Here is a 5,304-nt window from a genome sequence, read left to right as displayed (position 1 = left end):
AAGATATTCAAGAATTAATTGATATCATTTCTAATTTTTACGCTATAGAAATATGATGGATCTCGAACATATTTTGAGGTATCTTAATGAGAATGATGCAATCACAGAATCACTTACGGACGAAGAAATTATCGAGCCAATAACAAATGGTGAGAATCATACTGAACCAGATGATAGTAACCTAATATAAAATGTGTCACCAAAAGAGGCATTTCAAACAATAATAACCATTAAAAAAGTGACTTGCTACAACACGAGTAAAATATTCCAAAGGTTGTTCATGCATTACAAAAAGTAAAGGACCATATGCATTTTGATTTAGGTGGAAGGTAAAAACAATAAACTTTAGGTGCATATTTTGAGAAGAAATGACTTCTTATACGAACATAGTTGATTAGATGAAATATTTTGGCTTGTTTATATTATTTTTTTTAAGAAAATTCAATGATTATTCATTTAATTTTCATAGGCCTTTAAGGATTCAAATTTTTGTATTCGTTTAGTGAGGTTATTCATTTAGCCTTTTGCGGTACTGAAAAAAATTATTCACCTGTTTTATCTAAAAATATACTTGAGCAGTGAGCATCTAAAAAAAAAATTATTCGCCTTTTTTTTTTGTTTTTGCAGGGTAGTAATTCTTTTTTATCTCTGCCTCCAGAGATCAAGACGTGCAATTTTAATCACTTTCAAAAAGATTGCTTTGGGGGAAACTTTTTTTGCCCATATTCGAATTGATGGTAAACAACATCTCAAGAAATCTCCAACTAAGTTTCAGCATGAATGGTTAGACATTACAAGTAATACCAACTCATGCATAATGGTAAATGTAGAATGCCAACTTTGACTTCTTTAAACTTCAAAACTCGGAAAAGGTTGCATAGAATTATTCATGAAACGATGTACTTTTTTGAAGTTGTTACTTCTGGAATTCTAAGAGAGTGTAAAAGTAATCAATATAAATAGCTCGGAAATGAGGAAATCCAGTCTCCCGGCCGAGATGCTGAAATTCTTGTTCGGTCCTATGTTTACCCTTAGCACGATAGATAGTCATGACAAATATGTCCCCTTCAAGCAATGCTCGAGTCCTGTGGCTGTTGTCTGATTCATGAGGCAGCACTGGTTCGCACGCGATCAGTTTCCCCCCTACTGGAAGTGCATCGTAGCAATTCTTCATTATAGCTTTGCATTCATCATCGGTCCAGGTTGTCAATACCCACTGCAACGATCAACAACAACACAGCACATACCAACCAATATCAACATCTATGTCACCAATTTAACTCTCAAATAGTGTATGCCATGCCTATTCCTAGAGAATAAGCCCAAGTACGCCACAGCGTTGGGCTTAATATTACTGGCATTCCGAGACATTTTAAAGGTTGTATTAGGCATAAAATGAGATCGTATTAAACGTGTTTTTAAATTTTCATGTCAAGAGGACATCCAGATTATCATTACCAGACAAACCATGGAGGATATCAAGATTGAATGACAATTACACAGAAGAAATCAGTGAAAGCTGGAGCGAGACAAACCACCTACCTTCATGAAGATGGCATCAGCTTCGGGAATTGACTTGAACATGTCCCCACCCACGTGTTTCACCCCTACAAGACACGGAATGGTTTATCAGATAACGTTGCTAACATTTTCACATCCGTAAAAACGTTCTTTCACAAGGAAAAATAACTCACCGGGAATGATCGGAGCTTTGGAAACAACTTCCGGCAGATCAAAATTGATACCTTCAATAACATTAGGGTATTTCTGCAAAATCATCTTCAAACAGTCACCGGCACTACCACCAACATCAACTAACCGTTTGATCTCTTTAAACCCGTCATCATAACCATTCAATATAGCTTACATGAACGGTACAGATACACCAGACATAGCTTTCTGCATAAGTTCATTCATCTCCGGATTATCACCATAGAATCCATAAGCTGATCTTCCACCATTCGCTTTCACAAATGGTTCAACCGTAGAGTCCACAACAGCTTCATGTACATACGGCCAAGCTTTGACCAACGCATCTTGATGGTGTTGGATAACATAAGCACCGTACGACAATCCATCTTCATCGGTTGCTAGTGTCTTTCCGACTTCTGTCAGTGAGTATTTCCGTTCTGCTGATTCTGATGAAGGGGTTACGATAATGTGCTCTTCGAAAACGTCGTAGCTGGTTAGCATACGAAGAATACGTTGTAGGTTTTCAGGATCTCCTCCTCCGGATCGAAGATTAATACGCGTCAAGATCTGAGAAGGAGATAGAGGAATGTTTGACCCGTTTGCCCAGATAGCATCAGGAACATTGAGACGTACGATTGCGTTGAGTGACATTGGTACACTTATCATGTTGGCTAGTTCTAAGACTTGGAGACGAGCTTTGTTTCTTATTTCTGTGGTTTCATCTGCCATGGCTCTTCTTTCTTCTCTAAGTCTTCTGCTAGAGAAGCAAAAATGATTTTGTGATTCTATAAAGAGTAGAGCATGGATAGTAATGGTATATATCTTAACAATGAATGATACTCCCTCCGTTACTTTTTAATAGGCTGATTTGGTTTTTAGAGAAAATTAAGGAAATTAAGTGAAATAATCATTGAAAGTGGTCCTCACGACACTTGTCAATAAAAGAAGTGAAGTGAAGTGGTCCTCATGACACTTGTCAATAAAAGAAGTGAAGTGGAATGGTCCCCCATGACACTTGTCATCAAAAGAAGTGAACTGAAAGTGGTCCCAAAAAATTAAAGTAACATTTGACTTTCCCAATTTAGAAACTGGCCTATTTTTTTGAAATTTTTATTTATAGAAACTGGCCTATTAAAAAGTAACGGAGGGAGTACTTTTGTAATACTTAATTTGGATTGAGTTTTGGGTGCTACATACAGTGGATTAGTTGAATCTAAGAAAAGGACATGATCTGTTTCTTTTTGTTTTTTTTTCTTGGAGTTATTTACGTGAATGAGATGAATATATGTCAGATGATGAGTATATCTGTTTTTTTTTTCTTTTGGTAATCTAATTTAATTGATACATAGATGCCTTCTTGAGTTGTTACTTTGTCACCCACTTTTTAATCCTCGTTTAATTGGCCCCCTAAAAACAATTAGGATCTGACCAATTTATTCCCACACCAAAAATTTTAGGGGAGTTCCAAAAGGTGGTGAAAATATCATCCTACCCTTACTACTAAAAATCCTATTAACCCTAAACATAAGGCCCTAATTCATTTTCTAAAACCAAAATCAGAAAACTCTCATCCCCTCCCTTCCTCTCCCACCCGAGTTCTCCCCCTCTCCTCCATTAACGACAAAAAAAAAAAAATCTTCGTCGATTCATCGTCGTAATCGTCGATACGAAAAACTTTAATCGACGATTAACTTCTTCTACAAACATGGCTCGAACCAATGAGTACAAAGAAAAGTTTGCTAACCCTAAATTGGTAGAGAAACCCAAATTGAAGATTAATCTCAAAACCAAAACCGCAGTAACAAGTCGGGAAGAATTAGAAGAGGAAATGGCGCTGATTAGAAAGTAAGTGACTAAAACCCACTGTTGTTTTGATGTTTTCTTGAGTTTTGATTGTGAAATTGAGTTATTGAACCGATTTTTTTCAGTTACAGTGAATGGGTCGTTACTCTGTATTTTCTTAAACCCTAACGATTCTTCATATGCATGTATACTCTATGAAAAATCGTTAAGCCATATGATGTTTTAGTTAACGACCCTACTTCTGCTACTACTAATTTTTGCCTTAGATTTGGGTCGTTATCCCTGTAATTGAATCTATTGACGACCCTAGTGCTGCCAAGAACAGTCTCTCTGTCTTAAAAATTAGAAGCGTCGTCAATAGATATATTGGAGTCGTCATTGTACTTTATTGGTGTAGATTAGAGTCGTTACCCTTAGATGACGACCCTAGTTGCAGAACAAAAATACTCACTGTCCAAAATACTTAAGGTCGTCACATTATTTGTTAGAGTCGTCATAAGTTCTATAGGAGTCGTTTGTGTTTTAAGGAATAGGGTGACGACCCTTGTTCTGATAGCATGGAATGCTCAACTTATTTGTTCCCTTTTTGTGTATGTTACCATTGTAGTAAAAAGAAAGACAAGAAACACATGCCCACTCCTCCTTCCAAACCTCCCCGACACACCAGATACCTAAATGTCGGTCCATTCCGAGGAAAAAAGCCGGATGAGGTACCGTTTTCTATTGACCAACCAAGAGACCCAGATAATGATTCGTCGGATTCGTCACCTTCTTCCACCCCTGTTGTATCTGCTTCCGGAAGCGATGAGGAAGAAACTATGGAACAAGAAGAGATTCATGATGATGATGACGATGGTAATGATGGTTTTAATGGTAGTTCTGGCCTTAGTGGTGGTGGTGGTGGTGATGATGATGATGATGATGAGGAGGAGGATGATGAAGGTAATGCTGGTAAGGGTGTTGGTGGTGGTGATGATGATGATGATGATGAGGAGGAGGAGGAGGAGGATGATGAAGGTAATGATGGTAAGGGTGTTGGTGGTGATGATGAGGAGATAGTGGAAGAGCAGGTGAAACCGACGAGACGTAAGGATGGAAAGCCAGTTGCAGAGAGCGCGAGACACATTCCCGCCAGACATTTGCTACTGGAACCTATTCGTGGTGGTAAAGCGGGAGGAGAACCTAGAGATGGCTGCAAAGTTCTATTTGGATATAAGGGCAGCTGGGCTCGTACCATCAACGAAACAATCGTAAAAATCTCAACTTTGCTTTAATATTTGATTTGTTGATGTTAACTTTAATTTTTTTTTTATATTTACTTGTTTTTTGTTTTATAGGATCATAAGAATGTCGTACGTCTTTTCAGACGACAATCTTCTTATGCGAAAATGTCCTTGTGGGATCTAATGGATGAATGTGAAAGAGTCAAGGAGATTATTGAAAACTCTGTTTTGTATACTTCCGTTGTGAACTCTGTGATTGCATATGACAAGGTTGCAGTATCAAGTTTCAGTGAGAGGTTTTACCGCGAAACCCATACCTTGTTTTTCCCTTTTGGTGAGATGGCATTGACACCCGATGATGCAGATCAGATATTAGGGCTGCCGGTCGAAGGAAAATCCACCAATGACAAGTTCAAGAAAAGGCTTAGTTGGGAAGAAATTTATGGATTCACCGAGAGATTGTTTGGCTGGGATCAAGAGACCACATATGGCCTTTTCGTGAAGGGAAAGAAATACCCGAAGAAAGATTTCAAACTCGTTGATATTAGGGAGATGTTTGCTGGAATACTATTCAGAGAGAAAGTTG

General features: G+C 37.9%; 1 pseudogene; it reads right to left on the bottom strand.

Annotated features, from left to right (window-relative positions):
• Positions 1-695: 695 nt before the first annotated feature.
• Positions 696-2,487, bottom strand: LOC113309335 (annotated as a pseudogene).
• Between the last annotated feature and the right edge of the window lie 2,817 nt (positions 2,488-5,304).

The sequence above is a fragment of the Papaver somniferum genome, chromosome 9 (assembly GCF_003573695.1).
Source record: "Papaver somniferum cultivar HN1 chromosome 9, ASM357369v1, whole genome shotgun sequence".
Classification (NCBI taxonomy): domain Eukaryota; kingdom Viridiplantae; phylum Streptophyta; class Magnoliopsida; order Ranunculales; family Papaveraceae; genus Papaver; species Papaver somniferum.
This window is presented reverse-complemented; position numbering and strand designations above follow the sequence as displayed.